The sequence below is a fragment of the Rhinoderma darwinii genome, unplaced genomic scaffold (assembly GCF_050947455.1).
Source record: "Rhinoderma darwinii isolate aRhiDar2 unplaced genomic scaffold, aRhiDar2.hap1 Scaffold_88, whole genome shotgun sequence".
Classification (NCBI taxonomy): Eukaryota; Metazoa; Chordata; class Amphibia; order Anura; family Rhinodermatidae; genus Rhinoderma; species Rhinoderma darwinii.
The window spans coordinates 487,067-514,859 of NW_027464450.1; the positions used below are offsets into that span (position 1 = coordinate 487,067).

The window sequence follows — 27,793 nt, forward strand, 5'->3', positions numbered from 1 at the left end:
CTGGCTGGTTCAGGACCCAGTAGTAAAAGATTGAGAAGCCGTGGTCTCGATCACTGGGAATTTGGCATTAAAAACTGCCACATACAGTTGTTGAAAATGAATACACTGGGAACATTTTCATGATGGGATTTCCCTTCCTTACACATTATAATATCTGCTTTGTTGGATTTGGATGAAACGACTGTCCAAAAAGATTATTGATGAAAATGATATTTGTCCAGTTTTAAAGATAATTCCTGAAAGACAATTGGCTGCAGTGAAGAGGTCATGTGACAGACATGTCTGGCAGTGATTGGCTGTACGCCCCGTTATGATTTGGACTGGTTGGTAAGACCGTTGGCCAACTGCCATGATCAGTTGAGTTGTAACGACTCTTCCAGTGACTGGTGATCTCTGAGGAGAATGTCCTGCACATGATTTCCTTTCATGTGTACCTGGTTGTGAGTGCTCAGATCTCCTGGACATCTATCGGTAAGCACTACTCTGAACACACTACACACAGGACAATATAGTCACACTATGCAGTGTAGCACAACAGATGGGGCTGAACTGTTCAGTTGTTGCTTTAATGTTAAGCAGCCATGTGACTAACTGACAGTTAGGCTGCCCATGCACCCTGCAGCTGAACAATGGTGGCTGCCGGGTGGCAAATCCCACGCGGTGTTATTTGCGGATTTACTAAGCAGTTCTTGGCTACGCGACATCTCCTGCTGTTTGGCGGCAGCGTGTACCGGCAGCTTTGTACTTTATCTGTACATGACATGGATAACAGATCTTTGACAATAACAAAATAAATCCCATGTTTTTATGTATTCTTGTTAATGACTGATTTACAAATATTTGCTTCCCCCTCTATTTAAATTGACCTGCGCAGAAGCCCGCAGGACGCCTATTAGAAAGCGTATTCCTTGTATGTCTTACCGGTACCATGTTGGGGTCCACATAATGATTCTTTTCATCTCCACATTTCCATGTTTTTTTGTTTTTCCATCGACACTGCCTTATAAAGGCCTATTTGGTGCGGAATGAGGTGTATTTTTTAATCTTACCATTTTGGGGCACATAAATGTATTGAACAACTTTTAGTCTTGTTTTTATAGAATTCAATGTGCAGTACAAATGACATGACTTTGTTCTGAAGGTCGTCACAATTATGGCGATAGCAAACATATCCAGTTATTTTGTGTTTTATTCGTTTTGCACAATAAAAACTTTTAAAAACACTTCATTCTGAGAATGAAACTTTTTTTTCACCATTGTTTTTTGATGAGTTGTTTTTGCTGTTTTGGGAGGCGAGATTATAGCAATTCTGACATTGTTTTTTCCGTCATTCCCTGTGCAGGATAAATAATGTTGTATTTTTATAGTACAGGTCGCTACAGATGCCACGATACCAATCTTGTACTGTCAGGCATTTTGTAAGGGAAACTAGTTTCTTTTTTCATTTTTCTATAAACTTTATTAAACTTTTTTTTTACATTTTTATTTTAGTCCTACTGCGGGATTTTAACATACAATATGCTGATTGCTAATATAATACATTGCAATACTTCTGAATGAAATTTGCAGCCTGAAACTTAGTGCAAGTTTTATAACTCCAGGAAACCGCTAACATGTAAAACTCATAAAGGTGTCCACCGATATCCTAACACTATAGGGCCCATATAGCTGCATTTAGGTGAATGGAACGGGCACTATAGCATCGCAGAGCCCTCTTCCGTTGACCTATACGTTGAAACTATACGGATCCCAAGCAACAGCCAATGCCCGCCCCCACTCATACTAGTCCCTCCCACTCTGTCTTTTCCCTCCTTACAGTGACAAGGGTGTCTCTGTATGTTTGAGGAGGTAGAGCTTTGATTGAGGCAGGAGTCTGGAGTGCCTGCCACCAGTCTGAAGCCAGCCCTGTACAGCAGTGCCAGCCCAGCCAGCAGAAGAAGCTGAAGAGTAGGCAGTGCCTGCTTGTCACCCTGTGCTACCCCGCTACCCTACAGAGCCTGTGGCCATCTTTCGTGCCCCCTTTCCTCACAGGGCCCCACTGTAAGGAAGTGGCCCCGGGCAGGTGGTGAAGTAAGGGTTAATGCAGGTGTTTCGCAGCATTGATGGTACGAAGACAGGAGAATTCTTGCAAACTCAACTTTACTAAGCCGGTGTTCACAGCACACCCAACCACAGCAGGAACTACAAAACTTCTCAATATTAGAGGCATAGTTCTTAGGGCATGACCACACGTGGCGGATTTCCTCCGCAACTGTCCGCGTCAATGCCGCACAGAATCTGCGTTGCAGATTCTGCTGCGGATCTGCACAAAATGTGCAGTACATTGATGCGGACTAGCTGCTGCGGACTGCGGGAAAAGTGCTTCCCTTCTCCCTATCAGTGCAGGATAGAGAGAAGGGACAGCACTTTCCCTAGTGAAAGTAAACGATTTTCATACTTACCGGCCGTTGTCTTGGTGACGCGTCCCTCTTTCGGCATCCAGCCCGACCTCCCTGGATGACGCGCCAGTCCATGTGACCGCTGCAGCCTGTGCTTGGCCTGTGATTGGCTGCAGCCGTCACTTAGACTGAAACGTCATCCTGGGAGGCCGGACTGGAGACAGACGCAGGGAGTTCTCGGTAAGTATGAACTTATCTATTTTTTTACAGATACATGTATATTGAGATCGGTAGTCACTGTCCCGGGTGCAGAAACAGTTACTGCCGATCGCTTAACTCTTTCAGCACCCTGGACAGTGACTATTTACAGACGTCTCCTAGCAACGCTCCCGTCATTACGGGAGCCCCATTGACTTCCTCAGTCTGGCTGTAGACCTAGAAATACATAGGTCCAGCCAGAATGAAGAAATGTCATGGTAGTAAAACCAATACGCTCCGCAGCACACATAAGATCTGCGGACTTCATTGCGGAATTTTGACTCTCCATTGAAGTCAATGGAGAAATTCCGCCATGAGTCCGCCACTGCTCCGCAACAGACAGAGCATGCTGCGGACACCAAATTCCGCTCCGCAGCCTATGCTCCGCAGCGGAATTTTACGCCACGTCTAAACGAACACTGCTAAATTAAAGTGTAAGTCAATGGACAAACGGCTCCGCTGCGGATTAACGCTGCGGAGTGTCCGCAGCGGAATTTAAGTGAAATTCCGCCACGTGTGAACCCAGCCTAAGATGTGGCTTACTCAGGCGGATGACTGCTGACTGGCTCACATTTTGTTGCAGAAAGATCCAAGGGCTCTCTTCCCTGGTTGGTCCGTCAGTCACAGGCCGCAACTGGCTGCACTGTACTTGATGCATGCTGTACATGTGGGAAGGATCACGTGTACAGTCATAACGTTACAATGCAATAACAGCAGCACAACATAACATGTCTTGAAACGATATCACCTTCTGAGGGGAAAAACACAGTCAAAGACATATATACAAAAATGATATAACTGGCCTCAAATAAATACACAGGCCAAACTGGCCACTCTTCCTATGTAACGGCACCTATGGGGGGGACAGCAGCAAAAGCACATAAACAGCTTTACTAAAAGGCACAGTGCACCAATAAATAACCAATACTGGCATATAGGGATGTCACAATACCAGAATTTGGACTTCGATACCGATACTTCGTGTAGTATTGCGATTTCGATACCAAAACGATACTTTGCCAACAGTAATAAATAAAAAAAAGTTCTTCCATTTTCTGATGTGAGGCGCGTGGTGTGATGATGAATTTAACCTCCGTGTGCCTCACATTAATAGTAATTAACCCCATCATGTTTCTCAGTCATAATGGGTTAATGTGTGAGGTACATGATGGGGTTAATTACTATTAATGTGAGGCACATGGAGGTTAAATTCATCACACCTCGTGCCTCACATTAATAAGTGAAAAGTGTTTTTTTTTTATTTTACAGCGTACACATCATAAATGACGGAAAAAAATTGTTGTGCAGGTTATTACGGCCGCGCCAATACCGAATATGTGTAGATTTTATGTATTGAGACTTATTTTAATGTTTATTGTAAAAAAAAGGTGTATGTGTATTTTTTTTTAAATGTAATATTACTTTATATTTTTACTTTATTTTTAAACTTTAATGTACTGGCATATATCAGATATATGCCAGTACATTGGTCTGTGTACTGATAGTACACAGGCAGTTGTTAGGACATACCTAAGTGTGCCCTACTAGGAAATATGGTAAGACAGGTCCTTCAATGGACCCTGGGCTGTCTGGCCATATATGGTATTGCGCTCGATCGCGTCACAGGAATTCCCTGTGACACGATCCAAGGGGCATCCCCCATCTCATTTTCTCCTGAAAGCTGCAGTCAGCTTTGATCGCAGCATTCAGGGGAATAACGGCGAAGATTAGAGGTTTCTCTGATCTCCGCCATTATAGAGCGAAGGCTGCGGCTGTGTAATACAACAATTGCCCCGCTCCTGACATTAAGTGCGCGCGCGGTCAGCATAAGGTAATGCGGCTGGCGCTGCACTAATGAGCGGCGGTGAAGGCACTGAAGACAGAACATGGGGGTGTTTTGCAGTGCGCCCGCCATGTTCTGTCTTCAGTGCCGCCGCTCATTAGTGCAGCGCTGGCTGCATCGCATCATCCTGACGGTGCGCACTTGTCAGGACTCAGGAGCGGGGCAATGGTTGTATTACACAGAGGCAGCCCCGCTCTCATACATTCATGTATTACTATACTTAGCTGTGCGGCCGCACAGCTTAGTATCGAAATACATGAAATAACGGTATTGAACCGTTTGGGGATGCACGGTATCGAAACAGTATCGAAGTTTCGATCTATCATGCATCCCTACTGGCATATATACAAATTAGGCAGCAACGTTTCCTTTAAGGGTTAGAAATCCTCCTCCACACCCTTATACCGCCATCTATTGTACCCCAGTCTCCTCCCCTAACAGAGCCCCTGCCAACTTCTACTGTGTCCATGGCCGTCTCCCATAACTAAGCATATTCCACCGTCTGCCTTCTCCCACCCCACCCAAACATAGCTCCTGTCACTTTCTGTCCCCACAAAGAACTGCTGCCAACCTGTTCCCTTTGCCCTCCCCAATACAAACGCCACTCACCCACTGGACTCATACAGCAATCACCACTCACCCACTGGACACGTACCGCATACACAGCTCACACATTGGACACACAGACACCACTGATACATTAGACACATGGCACACACATAGCTCACACACTGCATAATTCACTCATACAATACATCAATCAATCAATCAATCAATCAATCAATCAATCAATCAAACAAACAAATACAACAATTCACTCACATTGCAATATTTTCCTGCTTTCTTTTGTAGAGTGCTGAACCTTGGCAACTGGCAAGCAGAACGCTAGTAGTACATAGGCATCTGTACCGAAACTCCCTACCACCACTAAGCCCGTCCGTGTAGCCGATAAACATCGCCCCTTTTGTTAAGCTCCGCCCATCACATTTAAAAAAAAATTTAAACGTTCTTCTTACACTCACCACCTAACACTAGAGCAGTCCAGTTGGGCCACCCTCCTATAGGGGCCCCTGTGCAACGAGCAGTATGTCCCCTGACTGCCACGGAACAGCAGTAGAAATACAAGCGCTACGGCTCCTTCGAAACAGCTGATCGGCGGGGGTCCCGGGAGTCGGATTCCGACCCATCAGCTATTGATGCCCTATCCTGAGGATAGACCATGAATCAACCCCTTTAAAGGCTATGTAAACCTTTGATGAGTATGTATTGTATTTTTTTTTTTAATAAACAGGTCAATCAGTGTGATTGGTGTAACTTTTTAATTTGTTTTTATTAAAACATTTTTTTAACTTTTTTAGATACAGCTGCTCTGTATTCTGTATACAGAGCAGCTGTATGTAGCACTAAATCCTGTTCCCGTCAGGTCCGTGGGACTGACGAGTTCAGTGAAAGTGGATCCTGTGTGTCTCTGACACGCACGATCCACCTGTTATCCATCATTTCTAAGTTCATAACTTAGATGTGATAGATTACAGGTAGATTCTGCATATCAGAGACATGCAGCACCCACTGACCCTGAACCTGTGACGTCCGTGGGACTGACGGATTAAGATCATAGCGAAAGATATGGCTGCTATGTATAGAGAATACTGAGCAGCTGTATCTCAAAAAGTAAAACAGATCTTTAATCAAAAACTATTTATAAAGTTACACCAAACACACTGACTGACCTGTTTAACCACTTGCGGATCGCCCATAGACTATAAACGTCCGGACAGTCCGCAATTAACTCTGCAGGGCCATTCCAGACCGTCCTGCAGAGTTAGCAAGTTTGCCGCTCCGCAGCGGCATTTAGCTCCGTGATACAGCTGCAGGCCGCTATGCTCTTACGATCGTCACTTCCCGTTTCATTTCCTTTACTGTTCACACTGTGAATCGCGGACACAATTGTAGCGGCGGTTCGCAGTATTACAGTATACACTTAAATGGGAGAAGGCTGTAAAACTGTGAACCGCCACTACAAGTGCGTCCGTGATTCACAGTGTGAGCAGTAAAGGAAATAGAGGGGAAGCAGCACTCGTACGAGCACTGTGGCCCCTTCAAAAGAGCCAATTGACGGGGGTGCCGGACCCTGACCAATCAGATATTGATGGCCTATCCTGAGGACTGAGTTTTTGTGGACTGGAGACATCACAACATCTGTAATGGTCGTATGGTGTCAGTGAACCAGCATTGGAAATTTTTTCTCAAAAAACCAGTTTGCACATCATTCACTGTATGCGCCACCTTGCGCCCAGCATGTAAGAAATGCGCACATATTTAGTATTGTTGAAGTCAGCAAATATGTATTCAGGTGTGTTTACCCATTGGCATGCACCAGATGTAAAAAAAAAATCACCTAAAATCACACATTCACATTTTTTCAACTTTTTTTTCCATTTTTCCTTCCATATTTTAAAAAAAAATTCAATATATCTTATTTTTTTACCCAATATGGAAGCCCAATATGTTCTGAGAAAAACAAGACCAAATACAGTAGGTTGAATAAATAATAGAACAACAATTTGCTTTTAAATTGGCACATGGCTAAAACTTAAAAATTGGCCTGGTCAGGAAGGGGGTTAAAGCTCCTGGCCAGGAAGAGGTTAATTTTTAAAAAAATGCCCCTCAAAGGTGTACATAGCTTTTAAGCAAATCATCTCCTGACTTTGATGAGTTAAAATTTCAACATCAGGGGAAGAAAACATTCTGATGTCCATGCCTGGGCGTATTGTAGGATCCTCTGGTGCTCCAATGGGCCAGTCTGACACTGTAGACACATATATACAAACACACACATTGCTCACACAGTACATGCACACACAGTATATACACACACACATATTACACAAATATATATGTACAGTACATGCACATACAGTATATACACATATTACACACAAAAAACATTACAAACGTATAATAACACAGTACACACGTTACACATACACTTCCCTCAGAAAGCTGAAGTCTGTATATCATGCATATAGCCCAGGACAGCTGTAGGGGAGCCATAAGGACATCTAGGGAGGTGAGCAGGTTAGTAATGGTCCATACAAAGTGGCCAACCACTTAACAAGGCAACTTTGAAATTCAGCAGTCTGGAAAAGTTGGGAAACCACTGCATTTGAGACCACACTTGGCACATACATTCTGTACAAACGAAATACATACATATGGCATCAGGGCAACAGCGAGTGTACTACATGCTCAGGTTGGTCTTTAGCATATTTGGTTGTTTGTTACCCAGCTTTCCAAAGTGACTGAAAGCCTAATTATACAGCGAGATTGGAAAGTCGGAATTATCAAGGCATAAAAACGCAGGTGTGCCTTTTAGGAACTTTGGAAAGCACTCCTTGTAGAACTATAATGGAGGCCACAATTGGCTGAGTAAACACTGCCTCATTGATGCTATACGTTGGTATATATAATGTTTTGCGTCTGCTATAAAAATGCCTTCTATTATGCCACTGAATGTCAGTGAGGTAGAGCCAGCTATGTGTAATACTGCTCTAAGGCCCTGTTTACATAACTTTTATAGCTTTCTGTGGTAGATCTGGAGGACTTCCAATGTATACCGCCGACCAAGGCCCATTCTAGTCTTTCTGCTGAAAATGTAATTGACATCCCCCTGGCTGTTCTACATGACTAGCAGCCTCCTCCAACACTTGCAGATGCGCCATTGTCTTGTACTCCCCTGGCATGCCTGGTGCAGCGATGAAGCGGGGAAAGTACACCTCGCTGAACAGTGAATGCCCAAATAGTGCAAGGGAATGGCACATCCGAGCAAGTTGGAGGAGGCTGCTAGTGATGTATAACAGCCAGGGGAATGTCAATCAAGCATGGGAAGGTGGGTTTGAAGGCAGGACTATTCGGGATAGCGGCACCACCCCATGACCCTTTAATGAGTAATTAGCTTATAGTGTGCACCGTTTTAAAAGTTGATAATACAGATTTTTTTGCATCTAAAAAAAACATACACGGGGAATGTTTGAAAATATTGTCAGGTCATGTATTACTGCATGGTGGTGGTTCAAGGGGTTAAACTACCTGACAGTTTTCCATTAAATATACAATGAAAACAATTCCATCTGCCCTGCAATTTAGTTATTATACATATATCCTATATAATTACCGCTACCGAACCAAGCTCATAGATATATACAGTACCAGAACAAAGCTCAATACATATATACAGTACCAGAACAAAGCTCAGTACATAAATACAGAACCAGAAACAAGCTCAGTACGTAAATACAGCACCAGAACCAAGCTCAGAATATAAATACAGTACCAGAACCAAGCTCAATACATATATACAACGCCAGAACAAAGCTCAGTACATAAATACAATAATTAGCTTATAGTGTGCACCGTTTTAAAAGTTGATAATACAGATTTTGTTGCATCTAAAAAAAACATACACGGGGAATGTTTGAAAATATTGTCAGGTCATGTATTACTGCATGGTGGTGGTTCAAGGGGTTAAACTACCTGACAGTTTTCCATTAAATATACAATGAAAACAATTCCATCTGCCCTGCAATTTTGTTATTATACATATATCCTATATAATTACCGCTACCGAACCAAGCTCATAGATATATACAGTACCAGAACAAAGCTCAATACATATATACAGTACCAGAACAAAGCTCAGTACATAAATACAGAACCAGAAACAAGCTCAGTACGTAAATACAGCACCAGAACCAAGCTCAGAATATAAATACAGTACCAGAACCAAGCTCAATACATATATACAACGCCAGAACAAAGCTCAGTACATAAATACAACACCAGAACCAAGCTCAGTACATGTATGCAGTACTAGAACCAAGCTCTCTACATATATACTGCACCAGCACAAAGCTCAGTACCTATATACAGCATTAGAGCCGTCAACGTCATCACGCCGCTTGCGTCATTGAAAGCCTCTGAATGACAGGGCACGAAACCTGCCCTGCCATTCTGCAATTATGCATGTAATTGTATCTGTGTCCTAAAGACGCAGGTACAATTATAGTGCAGGAGGGGGTGGCAGTTGCAGATTTCAGTGGCGCTGCCGCCCCCTCAGAGAAATTGTAAATGCCAGAATCTCTATTTTTTGGTCACCTCATCTCCTACAAAAAATGAAATAAAAAGTGCTAAAAACGTTGTATGTACCCCAAAATGGTATTATTAAAAACGACAGCTTATCTTGCAAAAAATAAGCCCTCATACCACTTAATTGACGGAAAAATAAAAAAGTTGTGGCTCTCGGAATTTGGCGATACAAAATAAATTGTATTTTTTACACTTAGGTTTTTAAAAGTAGTAAAATATAGAAAAAACTATATATATTTGGTATCGCCGTAATCGTATTGACCCACAGAATAAAGTTAACATGTTGTTTTAATTGCACAGTGAATTCCGTAAAAACGATGCGCAAAAAACCATGGAGGAATCGCTGTTTTTTAAATTTACTACCCCACAAATAATTTTTTTCCTGTTTCCTAGTACATTACATTTAATGGTGCTACGAAAAACTACAACTCGTTCCGCAAAAATCAAGCCCTCATAGGACAATATAGATGCAAAAAAAAAAGTTATGGCTTTCGGAAGGTGGGGAGAAAAAAACTAAAATTAAAATCTGAAAGTTGTTTACGACAGAAAGGGGTTAATGTATGCTCCACTATGTGGTCAGAATATCTAATAAAATACATTTTGCACAGATCTGCCATTTATTTAGGGCCCTAAGCAGGGTTGCCAACTTGGCAAATTGGGCTGCTTTCTTTGCTGCTGGACTATAAAAAGGGTTCTGCCCACTTGATCCTTGTCTGAACGTTGTTGTATACCTAAAGTTTGTGTTGTAAATGATCTCCTAGTGTTTTCAGTTCCCGGTATTACCCGTTCCTGCTGCCTGTACCCTGTATCCTGTGCTACCGTGCCTCTGTGCCATCTACAGTGAGAGTCAAGTCGTGTCTTCCGCTGCATCTACTGTGCCATCTACAGTGAATGTCAAGTTGTGTCACCGCTACTGTTTACATTGCCTCAGAAACCTTTTCTGGACTATAGACATTGTATTGTACCTAGTTGGCCAGCTGCTATCCCACTACGCGATTCGGCTCAGTGGGTCCACACCCCGCGCCGTGACAGTGCCTAAATAGCTGTTTACTTCCACATATAAGGCATTTTCATACCCGGGACAACCCTTTTAACAATATTTGCCACTGAAATAGCATATCTAGGGAAAAATTACAATTTTTACTCTGCAACAATCCGCCACACAATCATTTATGGAAAAGTCCTGTAGGGTGAAAATACTCACTACACCCCTTAATAAATGACTGGAGGGGTGCAGTTTCCAAAATGGGGTCACTTGTCAGGGGTTTCCTTTATTATTTCACATCAGAGCACTGCAATTGTGAACCAATACTTTGTAAATCCCCAAATTAGGCCTCAATTTTACATGGTACTCTTTCACTCCTGAGCCCTGTCAAATGTCTCAGGCAGAGTGCTAGTAGTGCTCTGCCCGGGACTATGGCTATGGGGTTGTCCCTGACAACAATGTCCATATATGGACAGTGATGTCAGGGGTTTCTTCTGTAGTGGAATCCCCAACAAGAGCATCGGCAATGGTCTGGCTGGGTATTCTACTCCTAGAGGGAACCCCAACGGCACTACCTACAGGGAGGGGGGCTGTGTGGCACTACCTCGGAGGAGGGGGCTGTGTGGCACTACCTGGGAGGGGGCTGTGTGGCACTACCTGGGATGGGGGCTGTGTGGCACTACCAGGGAGGGGGCTGTGTGGCACTACCTGGGATGGGGGCTGTGTGGCACTACCAGGGAGGGGGGCTGTGTGGCACTACCTGGGAGGAGAGGGCTGTTTGGCACTACCTGGGAGGGGGGCTGTGTGGCACTATCTACAGAGGGCATTAAATTTATGGGGGTACAAACTGAGGGCATAAATTCTATATGGGGGCATAAACAGGGCCTAATGTCTATATGGGAAAAAAAAAAATTACGTTTTCTGACATTTTACTGCCGCTGTGAGTTCACCCGCAAAGGGGCTTACTAAGTCTGTGTCGCCCAAGGGCCCACATAAACCTGGAGCATGGCCTGTATGTATATATATATATATATATATATATATATATATATATATATATATATATATATAGCTAGAACGACTAGTCACTCAGCTCTCATAGAACAGCAACACTGTGGATCTGCAATGGTGACCACAAGCCATATTTCCCTGATACTATCTAATAGATACACTCAACGTATCAGAGCAGTATTGTGTGTGTTTTATGTGACCAATATGCCATCCATCACTGCCCCACAGAGTTTGTTACCAATCTTTCCCAGGCGGCAGAATGCCAGATCTGCCTGGTCCTGCATTGATAAATCTACATCCCCTATATCGTAGCATTACTAGTCAGATTTGCTAATCAGGAGCCAAGAATCGCTGTGAAGCTGCGATTAACACACCTGCCTTTTTATGCAGTGATACATTTTGCATACTGTAGCTTAGCTAGCCAGATTTGTCTTTCAGGATCCCAGGAAAGCTGGGTAACAAACCATGTGAAGTTGTAATAGAGACTGTAGAATACTAAATCCCCATAAATAAATGCCCCTCCTCGCTACCAAATTGTGCCATAGATAAGGCAAAGCCTTTCAGGGTACTGGGACAGCTGGGTAACAAACCATTATCTCTCAAATTGTGTCATATTTAGGCAGATTTGCCTTTGAGGGTTTCAGAAAAGCTGGGTAACAAACTATATGAAGCTGTAATAGAGATCTGCCTTATACTTAATCCCCCTAAATAAATGCCCCTCGTCGCTACCAAATTGCACTATATCTAGGCAGATTTGTCTTTCAGGAACCTGGGCAACCTGTATTCCGTAGGGGGACTTAGCGGACAATTTCCCCGCAGATTTTGATGTGAATTCTTGGGAAATCCACATATGTTACATACAGATTTAGTTGCGGATTTAGCAGCAGATTTGACCTAGGTTTCAGCCTATGCATTGCAAAGGCTGAAATCCGCAGTGAAAATCCGTGGCTTCTCCGCAACAGAATGAGCACGCTGCAGATTTGAGATAAGCAGAATGCTCCGCTGTTATTGCGTTCGTCGTCTTCTGCTACATGTGGATGGGGTTTTGAAAACCCCATCCCCTTGTGATGTACTGTAAGCTGCTGCGGATTTGCGATGCAGAACCCACGCTGCAAATCGGAAGAAAAACTGCCACATCCGGACACACCCTTAGGCCTTATTCACACGAACGTGTATTACATCCGTGCTACGCACGTGGAAATCCCGCGCGTCGCACAGACTTATGTAAGTCAATGGGGCCGTTCTGACATGTCGTGATTTTCACAGCGTGTGTCCGCTGCGTAAAACTCACGACATGTCCTATACTTGCCCGTGTTTCGCGCAGCACGCACCCATTGAAGTCAATGGGTCCGTGCAAATCGCGCTCATGGAAGCACTTCCCGGTGCCGCACGTGATGCTCGCTACAGTAGTAAAAGAAATGAATGAAAACAGAAAAGCATCTCCTGCTTTTATGTTTGTAAACATAAAAACAGAGTGTCATAATGATGTCACACTGAACTTTTGCGCTCGTAAAACGGACACGTTCGTGTGAATAAGGCCTAAGACTGGGTTTCCACAGTGCAGATTTGCTGCAGATTTTGTCAGCATTTTGTAAGCCAAAGCCAGAATTGGATCAAGGAGAGCGAACCTATAAGGCCTTCCCTTATATATTTTTTCTGTTTAGGTTCCGTTCCTAGTTTTGGGTTAAAAAATACTTGCAAAATCTGCACAGTGAGAACCCAGCTTTAGGCTACACAGCATATCCAACCTTGAACCTGCAGGGAATTCCGCCTGAAAAAGTGCACATGGTGCCGATTTTCAGTCGGAATCTCCGCTGCAGAAACACTGCTTGAAAAAAAATAAAAGAAGCTGATAGTTACCCCTGGCTGTTGTCATAGCAACGCCTTCTTCTGTTTCAGTGCAGCCTCGCCTCCTGGAATGATGCGGCAGCCCAATTGACCGCCACAGCTTGTGATTGGCTACAGCAGTCACATGGGTTGAAACGTCATCCCAGGAGGCCAGGTGTCACTCAGAACAGAGAAACGCGTCACTATGACAAAGGCTGGAGGTAAGCATTAGCTTTTTTGTGAATTTTGAAGCAGAATCGCAGCGTTTCCGCCACAAAAGTGACAACATTTGCTATTTGTTCTAGGTTTCACTTCCGCAGCAAAAAATGTAATAAATTGACCTATCAATGGCATGTCAATTTATGCTGCGGATTTGTTGCTATTTTGTTGCGGGTTTTCCTCATTGAATTTAATCAATGTGGAAAACCAGCAACAAAATAGCAACGGATCCGCAGCATAAATTGGCATTCTGAGGATTTAAAATCCGCACTGCAGGTCAATTTATGAACGTTTTTGCTGCAGATTTTTACTGTAGCGTCTGCATGAGATTTGTTCAAATCTCACTCACTGTGCTGCTACTGTAAATGCTGCGTCATTTCCTTAGGCCTAGTTCACACTGAGTTTTTTTGGGCCCTGTTTTTGGTGCGGAAAACACGTTGGAAACTGCGCCAAAATACAGCAGAAATCGCTTACCATTGATTTCAAAGGGAGGTAAAGGCTTTTTTTCTTCAGGCGTTTCCATCTCTGACCTTTCATTGACATCAATGGGAGGCAGAGAAAATGTTTTTCACTGCGCTTTTTGCCCACGGCCGAAAAACTCGCAAAAAAAAAAACCGCAGCAAAGAGAGTGCAGCCTCCTGAAGGAATTTTGAGGCAGATTTTTCTGCCTACAAAAAACTCAGTGTGAACATACTTTTAGGGCGTTCACAAGTGGCATTTCCGCTGCAGATGTTTAGATAGAGGAGGCTGGTAGGAAAAGGCTCCCTCTTTTCTGCAAAATCACAACGGCTTTTTTCTGCAGCTTGCTGGAAGTCTTGCAGGTTTATCTATAGGGGGCAATTTTATAAAAGGATTTATTTCATTTAATGTGTGTTTTTAAGGTTAAGGGTATGCTCATATGCTTAACAAAAAACGGCTGTAAAATTCGTAGCTGTTTTCAAGGGAAAACAGCCTATGATTTTCAGGTGTTTTTTACGCAAAGCGTTATTTGATGCGTTTTTTTTCTGCCATTTTTGTAGCTGTTTTTCTTTGAGACAATGAGAAATGGCTCCAAAACGGCTCATGAAGTGACATGCACTTCTTTTTTACAGGGCGTTTTTTTATGTGCCGTTTTTAGAAACGACGCGTAAAAAACGCCTCGTGGGAACGAAACGCCGTTTTTCCCATTGACATTTATCGGCATATGTTCGGAGGTGTTCAGGCCATGTATTTTCAGCCATTTTTCAATGCGTTTACAGCCCGAAAAACAGCTGAAAATAAGCCGTGTGAACATACCCTTAGGCCTGATTTACACGAGCGTGTGCGTTTTGCGCACGCAAAAAACGCTGCGTTTTGCGTGCGCAAAAGGCACTTAACAGCTCCGTTTGTCATCAGCGTATGATGCGCGACTGCGAGATTTTCTCGCAGCTGCCATCATTATGACACTCCATTTGGATGTTTGTAAACAGAAAAGCACGTGGTGCTTTTCTGTTTACATTCAGAGTTTGACAGCTGTTGCGCGAATCACACAGTTCGCACGGAAGTGCTTCCGTGCGGCATGCGTGGTTTTCACGCACCCATTGACTTCAATGGGTGCGTGATGCGCGAACAGCGCACAAAGATAGGACATGTCGTGAGTTTTTTTCAGCGGACTCACACTGAGCAAAACTCACGGACTGTCTGCATGCCCCCATAGACTAATATAGGTGCGTACGACACGCGTGAAAAGCACGCGCGTCGCACGCACGTATATCACGCTCGTGTAAAATAGGCCTTTGTGTCACTTTTAACATGAGACATGAGGAAGTGAGGATTGTTCCTGGGAATACTCCCGAAGGGCAGCATATTATAGGTAGAGATCCGCTGGGCTGTTATGTTAATACAGCACAAAAAATATTATAAAAAGAATACACATGTAAAGCTCTAAAATGCTAATCAAAAGTGAAAGTCTTCTAGCGTAAACGTGATGCATAAAAAAGTTACACCTTGTCCTGCAAAAATAAAACAAGGCCTCAAATAGAAACGTAGACATTAAAATAAAAAAAAAGATTATGGCTAGAAGGCAAAAACATTAAAATGGCCAAGCATGCTGCAACCTTAATAAGTTCCCAATTGTTCCAGTATAAGCCTACAGTAGTGATTCTGAATTCTATTGCCAATGTGTAAAATGGTATACGATGTGTTTTTTTTTTCTACTAACAGAGTTGCCTCAAAATGTACATTTGTTTATAAAGCATAATGATCTGCTTTCAGTGCTCTACAAATGATGAATTCTTCATGGATATTCATCTATAGCACTCACAGGCTTCTCCCTACAGTTGACATCATAGTCTTCTCCCTTCAGTTGATGACATCACAGCTGATGGAATACTAAGGCATTGTGATGTGTCTTTTTTACAGACAAGCACCTGATGCAGCAGCTCTTATGTGTAGAGCCGTCTTCGTCCCATCAAACCTGTTCAGTTCTCAGACAAGACCACCATTTTCTTCATGCTACAAGATCTTCACATCATAATCACAGGCTCTGCAGGAAAGTTCACCGCAGGGAAACAGGTAAAGACCATTCCAGTTTTGTATGCCAGGGCAGGGGGTCACATTCAGACTTTCTCTAGCCATTTTACATGTTTCTTACATGTTTCAAGAGTTACAGCAGTTTTCAAAACCATGTCCCCCTTTTCATATGTAATTATTGTATGGCCACTCAAGCGGCTGTAACGTCCTTCCTCCTGAGCGCTGCAGCAGCTTTCAATATACAATAAGCTAATGTTGATTTCTTTCCATGAATGCTGCTATAGGTCAGAAACCTCCAGCATTACCTGGAGGTCATAAGAACTTACTTAACAGCCTGGTGCACCCCTGATTGTAGTTATATGGCTACATGCATGACAAAAAGAAAAATTTACACTATGGAAGAATACCAAATACAGCATTTTATGGGTAGAGATGCCCTCTAAGGCTGTGTTCACATCAGCGTTGTCTTTCCTTTGAGGGTTTCCATCGGGGAAACCCCTCAATGGAAAGGCAAGCGGAAACCTTAGCTTCTGTTTGCATCACCATTGATCTCAATAGTGACGGAAACGTTGCTAATGGTTTCCGTTTGTCACCGTTGTGACAAGGTTCCGTCGTTGTTTTGACAGAATAAATAGTGCAGTCGACTTCTGAGGGCCTGATACTGAAAGCCGAAGGATTGTCAGAGGCAGTCATAAAAACCCTACAAAAAAGTAGTAAAAATGTCACTAACAGTAAATTTATCGCAACTTACTTCTGCAGGCTTCTGTTTAACAATGGCATATGAAATGACAGTCTTAAAGAGGCTCTGTCACCACATTATAAGTGGCCTATCTTGTACATGATGTGATCGGCGCTGTAATGTAGATTACAGCAGTGGTTTTTATTTAGAAAAACTATCATTTTTGACGGAGTTATGACCTATATTAGCTTTATTCGAATGAGTTTCTTAATGACCACCTGGGCGTGTTTTACTTTTTGACTAAGTGGGCGTTGTGAAGAGAAGTGTATGACGCTGACCAATCAGCGTCATACACTTCTCCCCATTCATTTACACAGCACTAGCGATATAGCTATATCGCTATGTGCAGCCACATATACAAGCACTAACGTTACTGCAGTGTCCTGACAATGAATATATATTACCTCCAGCCAGGACGTGATGTCTATTCAGAATCCTGACCACTTCTGTAGCGTCTGTGTGAGACTACAGCACAGCACAGCGAGATCTCGCTGTAAATGACAGCTTACAGCGTAATCTCACGAGACAACGCCTGCTATGCTGTAAATCACAGAGAAGTGTCAGGATTCTGAATACACATCGTGTCCTGGCTGGAGGTAATGTATATTCATTATCAGAACACTGCAGTAATGTTATAGTGTGTTTATGTGGCTGCACATAGCGATATAGCTATATCGCTATGTGCTGTGTAAATGAATGGGGAGAAGTGTATGACACTGATTGGTCAGCGTTATACACTCCTCTTTACAATGCCCACTTGGTCAAAAAGTAAAACACGCCCAGTTGGTCATCAATAAACTCATTAGCATAAAGCTAAAATAGGTCATAACTCTGTCAAAAATGATCGTATTTCTAAATTAAAAAACACTGCTGTAATCTACATTACAGCGCCAATCACATCATGTACAATATAGGCCACTTATAATGTGGTGACAGAGCCTCTTTAATAAATTCCCCCATTGTATTCATGTGACCAGCTTTAGGACTTAAAAGTCAATTTTCACAACAAGTGACATTGTTAGTTGTTAAGGTAGGGTAAATGAATTAAGCTAGTCGGATATTATCTTTATTGTATTGAAACTTTTTTAGTTGTATATACATGACTTTTTTGTTAGTATATACATGATTAGACATTGTCTTATTTTTTGTCATTTTTTCACAACTCAGGAAATATTATAAATTAGATTCTAATTTATAACATTTCCTTGTGCTGGTCACTAGAGGGAGCAATTCCCAAAATTGCAGCATTGCAATGGGGTAAAGCAACCTCATTGCTTTATGCTGAAAATTTGGTATAGACACACACGCTCTAGTGAGCTCACAGAATCCCCCCTCCCTTGTCCTGGCTAGTGGCAGGAGAAAGGAGGGGGTTGAATGTTCAAACCTCCTACACTATGTGCCGTCATTTTTTGAGCGAATGCACAGTGTAGTAGGCTTACATACAGTGGTAATCACACAGTAAAACACAAACATACACAAACACAACTTACCTGCTCCTGCCGCCGCTAACTTGGCTCCGTCCGCTCGCTCCGCTCCTAGTACTTGCTCCTAATCACATGTCCGGAAGTCACGACCGGAAGTAGTCATCTTACTGTCCGGCCGCGGCTTCCAGTCCACATGAAAATGCCGCTGGATGTCGCTCGGCCGAAGACCTTCCTTTTGGACTGTGTGGGAGCGGCGCATGCGCCTTTCCCACACAGACGGCGTACACCATAGTGAATGGAACGGCTCCCGTTCGCATTCTCTATGGGGATGTATGTGCCGTATTCCATCTCTGTATGTGTCGTTAATCGACACATACAGAGATGAAAAAAAAAATGGCAGCCCCCATAGTGAAGTAAAAGTTAGAAAAAATAAAAAAGTAAAACACAAACACACAAATAAATAAAATTTATTTTAATAACACACTAAAATCAAATTTATATATAATAATTTTTTTTCGCGACACCCGTTCTACTGAAGTGTTTAGACAGTGAATAGACATTCCACGGGATGTCTATTCACAATCTCTGCACTTCGTTACTCTGTCTGTGGTAGTTACAGCAGAGGAAGCGTGATACAACGAGATCACGCTTCCTCTGCTGTAACTACCATAGAAACAGTAACGAAGTGCAGAGATTGTGAATAGACATCCCGTGGAATGTCTATTAAATGTCTAAGCACTTCAGTATTGTTAATGTGTTAGTATAAGACAGCACATAAGGATCTAGCAGGATCCCTATGCGCTGAGTAAATGAATGGAGAGGAGTGCATAAGGCTGATTGGTCAGCGTCATACACTCCCCTGTACAACGCGCACTTGGTCTAAAGTAAAAATACACCCACTTATGCATTAAGCAACTCATTAGCATAAATCTAAAATCGCTAATAAAGTGGTAAAAATAGATAGTTTTTTTTAAAATAAACCTACATTAAAGCGCCGATCTCCTTATGTAGGAGATACGGCACTTATAATGTGGTGACAGAGCCTCTTTAAATGATAAGCAAATTGTTTCTTTTATTTTTCTACCTAAATTGGCAGAAAACACACCTATTTTGGAGATATAAAAGACAGCTAGAAGGGAAATGGAGGAGGCCGGTGTTTTTTTAATTATTTTTTTTCCTAGGTGTCTTTTATTTCATTTGCTAACGATTTAGGCAAAGTAGCTCAAAAGTAAATGTCTTTATAATACATGATTTTGTAAAGTATTGTAATGGGAAATTTTGGCGCACGGCCGCTTTAAGTTAAATTTTTAGCTTTTTGAGACTTTATGCTGTTTTCGCGTCTTTTCAAATAGTAAGTCGGGGCCAGCGGGAGAGCAGATCTCCTGCATGACATATTTAATTTACACCTGCGGATATTATAGCTGACATCTATGCTAACTGGTGTAGATGTCAGTTTGTGGAGCACTGACAACCCTAGTTGCGCCATATTTATTCAGAGCTGTGGGCTTCTTGGAGTATGTTCACATTCAATTTTTTCTTTTCGGCAGAGGTATGCGTCGGGAGAAGTCTCTACGTATACCTCCAAAGGAGGGCTATATAGGTATAGAGTGGGATATATCACCTGAACTCCCCGGGCACAGCGTTACTTTAAGCACTAGGCTCGGAAAGCCCCTGACGTTAGCAACGCTCTGACTGGGGATTCTGCTCCTAAGGAAGCCCCTGACAACACTGTCCATAAATGGACACTGACGTTAGGAGCTTTAAGATGCCAAAATCCTAGGCCAGAACACTGGCATTGCACTGGCTGGGGATTCCACTCCTGCAGGGAGCCCCTGATGTCACTGTCCATATATGGATTCTGCTCCTGGAGGATCCCTTGATGTTACTGTCGGGCCGGGAATTACGCTTGTAGAGAAAGCCTCTCACTTTACTGTGCATATATGGCTTTAAATATCCATATTTGGCTTTAAACTCTGGAGTCCCCTGCCAGAGTATTGCAAGCACTCACTGGCCGGGAACTCCTGACTTGGGAAAGCCCTTGATGTCACTTTCACTATATGGACAGTGATGTTAGGAGTTTAAAAACCCAGGAATCCATGGCCAGAGCGGCGTCGGCAATGCTCTGGTTAGTGATTACTCTCCTGGAAGGAGCCCCTGATGTCTGTCAATTGTTATGGTGGTAGTCGGATATGATCTTTAATAAATTGAAACCATTTTTTTAAGCTTTAAGAACAAGGTTTGACAATGATAAGTTCTACCCATGTGTATCTAATGCTGATATGTATCCATGCTCCTTACTCATTTTAATATTGTGTGATTGAACTTGGTATGCTTGGCTGACTGTACTGTATGATCAGAAGTAATGGCTAGATGTTTAAGAATCAGATTCAGATAAGTTTTAGTAATGATACTTAGTTCAACAGATAGAGAGGTCCTATAGTGGAGGACCAAGTCAATGTGAGCTCGAAATTTTGAACCAAAAAAAAACAGAGTAAAAAGTACATTTAGATTAAAAACTTACTATTAAAATACAAACCAGACAGCTCTCCAAGGTAGAGTTTGAGAAGCTGCATACTATATTCTAATGCTACTTTGCCTAAATGGTAAGCAAATAGATTTTGTTTTTTCTACCTAAGATGGCAGAAAGCACACCATTTTGGAGATGGAAAGGATGGCTAGAAGGGAAATGGAGGAGGCCATAGTATTTTAATTGCTTTTTTTTCCTGGGTGTTTTTTTATTCCATTTGCTAACAATTTAGGCAAGTAGCTCAAAAGTAAAAATTTTTAAAATCCGTAATTTTGTGAAGTATTGTAATTGGAAATTTTCACGCACGCCTGTTTTGAGTAACAATGTTAGCTTTTTGAGACTTTATGCTGTTTTCACATCTTTTAAATAGTAAGTTGGTACCAGCGGGAGAGGGGACCTCCTGCATGACAGATTTAATATAATTTACACCAGCGGATATTATAGCTGAAATCTATGCTAGCTGGCGTAGGTATCTGTTTGTGGAGCACTGAACACCCAAGGTGCGCCAAATTTGTTCTGAGCTGTGGGCTTCTTAGAGTATGTTCACATTAAGTTTTTTCTTTTCGACTGAGGTATACGTCGGGAGAAGACTGTACGTATACCTCCATCGGAAGGCCTCGACGTATCCCATTGTATACGCATACAGTGGGTTATGTCACCTGAATTTCTCGGGCACAGAGCTACTTTAAGCACTAGGCTCGGGAAAGCCCCTGACGTTACTGTCCATATATGGACAGTGATGTTAGGGGCTTAAAAAAAATCAAGAATCCACACCCAGAGCGTTAGCATTGCTCTGGCCTGGGATTCGGCCCATGGAGGAGCCCCTGACGTTACTGTCCATATATGGACAGTGACTACAGGGGTTTTAAGATGCCGGAATCCTAGGCTAGAACATCGGCAACACTCTGGACAAGGTTTCTGCTCCTGGAGGAAGCCCCTAACGTCACTGTGTATATATGGACAGTGACGTCAGAAGATTTGAGATGCTGGAATCCCTAGCCAGAGCATCGACAATGCTGTGGCAGGGAAAACCGGTTCTTGAGGGAGCCTGTGATGTCACTTTCCATATATGGACAGTGATGTCAGGGGCTTTCAACTATGGAGTCCTCAGCCAGAGCATCGAAAGCCCTCTGGCTGGGGGCCCCTGTCTTGGGAAGGCCCTTGACATCACTGTCCATATATGAACAGTGATGTTAGGAGCTTAAAAACTCAGAATCCACAGGCAGAACGTTGGCAACGCTCTGGCTGGGAGTTCCGCTCCTTGAGGAGACCCTGACAACACTATCCATGAATGGACTGTGAGTTCAGGAGCTTTAAGATGCCGAAATCCTAGGCCAGAACCTCGGCATTGCTCTAGCTGGGCATTCCGCTCCTGGAGGGAGATTCTGATTTCAGGGTCAAAATATGGACAGTGACGTTAGAGGCTTTGAGATGTTGGAATTCCCGACCAGAGCATTGGCAATGCTCTGGCCAGGGATTCTGCTCCTGGAGGAAACCTTGACGTTACATAGATAGTAATATTAAGGGATTTGTAATGCGAGAATTTCAGGCCAGAGCGTTGCCAATGCTCTGGCCAGTGATTCCGCTCCTGGAAGGAGCCCTTGACGTCAATGTCCAGATATGGACAGTGATCTTAGGGGCTTTGAGATGCTGGAATCACCGGCCAAAGCATCGGCAACGCTCTAGCCGGGGATTCTGCTTCAGTAGGATCCCCTGACTTTACTGTCCATGTTTTGACAGTGACGTGAGGGGCTTTCTAATGCAAGTGTCCCAGACCAGATTATTGACAAAGCTGTGGCTGGGGACTCGACTTCTAGAGGGAACCCCTGACGTCATTGTCCATAAAAAGGCGGTAACGTCATTTGTAAAGCAATGTAATGGGTCAAAATAAAGACATTGAGGGGGACTTATTAAATATCTTGTGGTAGTTATCTGACAGAGGAAAAGTAGCAAATTATGTTTCACACCTGTTTTAAAAAGAAATTATGTTTTTTTTGGAAAATTATGCTGCTTTCGCCTCTTTCCAAACAGGAAGTGGGTCCCAGCGGTAGGGGGTTCTGCTGCACAACAGATTCAATATAAACACAACAGAAATTAGTGTAAATTATAGCGGAAATCTATGCAAGCTTGTATCTGGCATAGCTTTGAGTTTGTGGAGTCCTGACAGCCCATGTTGCGGCAGATTTATTTCAGAGCCGTCCGCTTCTTAGTAAATTTATGGCAACTTACTTCTGAAGGTTTCTGTTTAAAACCGGTATATGAAATGCCAGTCCTAATAAATTCCCCCATTGCATTCATGTAACCAGCTTTAGGACTTAAAAGTCAATTATCACAACAAGTGACATTGTTAGTTGTTAAGGTAGGGTAAATGAATTAAGGTAGTCGGATATGAGCTTTAATGAATTGAAAGTATTTTTTTTAAGCTCTTTAGAGCAAGGTTTGACAATAAAAAGTTCTTCTTATGTGTATGTAATGCTGATATGTATCCATGCTCCTTACTTATTTTAATATTGTGTGATTGAATTTGATATGCTTGCCTGACAGTACTGTATGATCAGAAGTAATGGCTAGATGTTTAAGAATCAGATTCAGATAAGTTTTAGTAATGATACTTAGTTCAACAGATAGAGAGGTCCTATAGGGGAGGACCAAGTCAATGTGAGCTTGAAACTCTGAACAAATAAATACCAAGTCAGGCAGAGTAAAAAGTAAATTTAGATTAAAAAGTTACTATTAAAATACAAACCACACAGCTCTTCAAGGTAGAGTTTGAGAAGCTGCATAATATACCCTCCTGCTACTTTGCCTAAATGGTGAGCAAATAGAAATTTTTCTACCTAAAATGGCAGAAAACACACCATTTTGGAGATGGAAAGGACGGCTAGAGGGGAAATGGAGGAGGCCGTAGTTTTTTAATTACATTTTTTTCCTTGGTGTTTTTTTTTTTCCATTTGCTAACGATTTAGTCAAAGTAGCTCAAAAGTAAATGTCTTTATAATACATGATATTGTAAAGTAATGTAATGGGAAATTTTGGCGCATGCCCGTTTTGAGTAAAAATGTTAGCTTTTTGAGATATTATGCTGTTTTCGCGTCTTTTCAGCTAGTAAGTCGGGACCAGCGGGAGAGCAGATCTCCTGCATGACATATTTAATTTACACCTGCGGATATTATAGCTGACATCTATGCTAACTGGTGTAGATGTCAGTTTGTGCAGCACTGACAACCCAAGTTGCGCCATATTTATTCAGAGCTGTGGGCTTCTTGGAGTATGTTCACATTCAATTTTTTCTTTTCGGCAGAGGTATGCGTTGGGAGAAGTCTCTACGTATACCTCCAACGGAAGGCTGTATAGGCATAGAGTGGGATATATCACCTGAACTCCCTGGGCACAGCGTTACTTTAAGCACTAGGCTCGGAAAGCCCCGGACGTTAGCAACGCTCTGACTGGGGATTCTGCTCCTAGGGAAGCCCCTGACAACACTGTCCATAAATGGACACTGACGTTAGGAGCTTTAAGATGCCAAAATCCTAGGCCAGAACACTGGCATTGCACTGGCTGGGGATTCCACTCCTGGAGGGAGCCCCTGACGTCACTGTCCATATATGGATTCTGCTCCTGGAGGATTCCTTGATGTTACTGTCTGTACATAGACAGTGACATTAGGGGCTTTGTAATGTGAGAATTCCAAGTCGGAGCGTTGGCAGCGCTGTGGCCGGGAATTACGCTTGTAGAGAAAGCCTCTCACTTTACTGTGCATATATGGCTTTAAATATCCATATTTGGCTTTAAACTCTGGAGTCCCCGGCCAGAGCATCGCAAGCACTCACTGGCCGGGAACTCCTGACTTGGGAAAGCCCTTGATGTCACTTTCACTATATGGACAGTGATGTTAGGAGTTTAAAAACCCAGGAATCCATGGCCAGAGCGTCGGCAATGCTCTGGTTAGTGATTACTCTCCTGGAAGGAGCCCCTGATGTCTGTGAATTGTTATGGTAGTAGTCGGATATGATCTTTAATAAATTTAAACCATTTTTTTAAGCTTTAAGAACAAGGTTTGACAATGATAAGTTCTACCCATGTGTATCTAATGCTGATATGTATCCATGCTCCTTACTCATTTTAATATTGTGTGATTGAACTTGGTAACTTGGTATGCTTGGCTGACTGTACTGTATGATCAGAAGTAGTAACTAGATGTTTAAGAATCAGATTCAGATAAGTTTTAGTAATGATACTTAGTTCAACAGATAGAGAGGTCCTATAGGGGAGGACCAAGTCAATGTGAGCTTGAAACTCTGAACAAATAAATACCAAGTCAGGCAGAGTAAAAAGTAAATTTAGATTAAAAAGTTACTATTAAAATACAAATCACACAGCTCTTCAAGGTAGAGTTTGAGAAGCTGCATAATATACCCTCCTGCTACTTTGCCTAAATGGTGAGCAAATATAAATTTTTCTACCTAAAATGGCAGAAAACACACCATTATGGAGATGGAAAGGACGGCTAGAGGGGAAATGGAGGAGGCCGTAGTTTTTTAATTACATTTTTTTCCTTGGTGTTTTTTTTTTCCATTTGCTAACGATTTAGTCAAAGTAGCTCAAAAGTAAATGTCTTTATAATACATGATATTGTAAAGTAATGTAATGGGAAATTTTGGCGCATGCCCGTTTTGAGTAAAAATTTTAGCTTTTTGAGACATTATGCTGTTTTCGCGTCTTTTCAGCTAGTAAGTCGGGACCAGCGGGAGAGCAGATCTCCTGCATGACATATTTCATTTACACCTGCGGATATTATAGCTGACATCTATGCTTAACTGGTGTAGATGTCAGTTTGTGCAGCACTGACAACCCAAGTTGCGCCATATTTATTCAGAGCTGTGGGCTTCTTGGAGTATGTTCACATTCAATTTTTTCTTTTCGTCAGAGGTATGCGTTGGGAGAAGTCTCTACGTATACCTCCAACGGAAGGCTGTATAGGCATAGAGTGGGATATATCACCTGAACTCCCCGGGCACAGCGTTACTTTAAGCACTAGGCTCAGAAAGCCCCTGACGTTAGCAACACTCTGACTGGGGATTCTGCTCCTAGGGAAGCCCCTGACAACACTGTCAATAAATGGACACTGACGTTAGGAGCTTTAAGATGCCAAAATCCTAGGCCAGAACACTGGCATTGCACTGGCTGGGGATTCCACTCCTGGAGGGAGCCCCTGATGTCACTGTCCATATATGGATTCTGCTCCTCGAGGATCCCTTGATGTTACTGTCTGTACATAGACAATGACATTAGGGGCTTTGTAATGTGAGAATTCCAAGTCGGTGCGTTGGCAGCGCTGTGGCCGGGAATTACGCTTGTAGAGAAAGCCTCTCACTTTACTGTGCATATATGGCTTTAAATATCCATATTTGGCTTTAAACTCTGGAGTCCCCGGCCAGAGCATCGCAAGCACTCACTGGCCGGGAACTCCTGACTTGGGAAAGCCCTTGATGTCACTTTCACTATATGGACAGTGATGTTAGGAGTTTAAAAACCCAGGAATCCATGGCCAGAGCGTCGGCAATGCTCTGGTTAGGGATTACTCTACTGGAAGGAGCCCCTGATGTCTGTCAATTGTTATGGTAGTAGTCGGATATGATCTTTAATAAATTTATGGTTCAATCTTTTTATTAATGTTTTTTCACATATAACAAGCATGACAGTATACTTATTGATTTCATAAGCATAATACTACACAATTTGTCATACATAAAGTCAAGTAATATTTTCAACATAGCAGAAGCTTTGAAAAACACATAAAATAACACATATACATACATAAAGTCCACAGAGTTGACATTAAGATGCCTCTTTTAACTTACATTAGCGTTTATTGTGCATACACTTTTAACAATTCTGTCTCAGATTGTTTTTAGTCATTTCTTCTTACTCAGTACCTTTAGGTTCTCCCCCTCCCAGTCTCCCCAGCCTTTGAAGCTATTAGTTTTTATAATTAGGATTTATTCTCCATGCTTCCCATACATTCGAAAAGGATTGGGGGGACGGTGATCCATATGCCACTATTTTCTCATGTATATATGTATTATTTATTTCTAGTATCACTTCTTCTATTGATGGGATGCAACTGGATTTCCAATACCTGGACAGGATAATTTTAGCTATTACCAATATTTTGCATATCAGAACTCTGAATCTCGGAGGGATAACCTGAAGTTCCATAAATAATAAAGCCAACTGAGTTGTTCCTATGACAGTTGTCCCGTTAATATCCGAAATTAGTTTGAATATCTTTCTCCAGTACCCTAAAATACAGGGACATGTCCACAGAGTGTGTAATAAAGTACCCTTTTGGCCACAACCCCTCCAACACAAGTACGAGGATGTTGGATACATTTTACTTAACCGTTCTGGAGTATAATACCATCTCAGTATTGTTTTCATTGCCGATTCATAATGTGAGCTGCAGGTTAGAGATTTGTTAATCCATCTGAACGCCTTGGCCCAATCCTCATTTTCAAAGGTAATACCTAAATCTCTTTCCCATTCCCGAAACGGATATGTCTTAACAAACGTATTTTTTCCCTCAATAAAGGAATATATATGTTTTAACCCTTTGCTTCGCTGTGTGAATACCTGAAAGATAGGTTTATTACCTCTGGTCTCCTCCTGACATCGTACTGTCATAAAATGTTTAATTTGTATATATTTATATCTATCTGTCTCTGTAAGAGCATATATACCCGATAATCTCTCAAAAGGCATAATTTGGGAATTTACACATATTTTAGAGATGTCCGTGATACCCTTTTGGATCCATGTTGTCATATTTAAATTTGGGATCGCTAATTCCAATAATTCCGTGGGGTAGGTATATATATCTAAAACATTGTTTGGTATAGACAGCTCGTGAAATTTTGACCACATATGTAGGGAGGCTTTAATCAATG

General features: G+C 42.3%; 1 long non-coding RNA gene across 1 annotated transcript; it reads left to right on the top strand.

The window, feature by feature from the left end:
- The first annotated feature begins 378 nt into the window (after nucleotides 1-378).
- Nucleotides 379-27,455, top strand: LOC142731927 (uncharacterized). Its single transcript, XR_012879293.1, has 3 exons — nucleotides 379-471; nucleotides 16,046-16,198; nucleotides 26,943-27,455. It is a non-coding gene; the product is annotated as an uncharacterized LOC142731927 (long non-coding RNA).
- The last annotated feature ends 338 nt before the right edge of the window (nucleotides 27,456-27,793 follow it).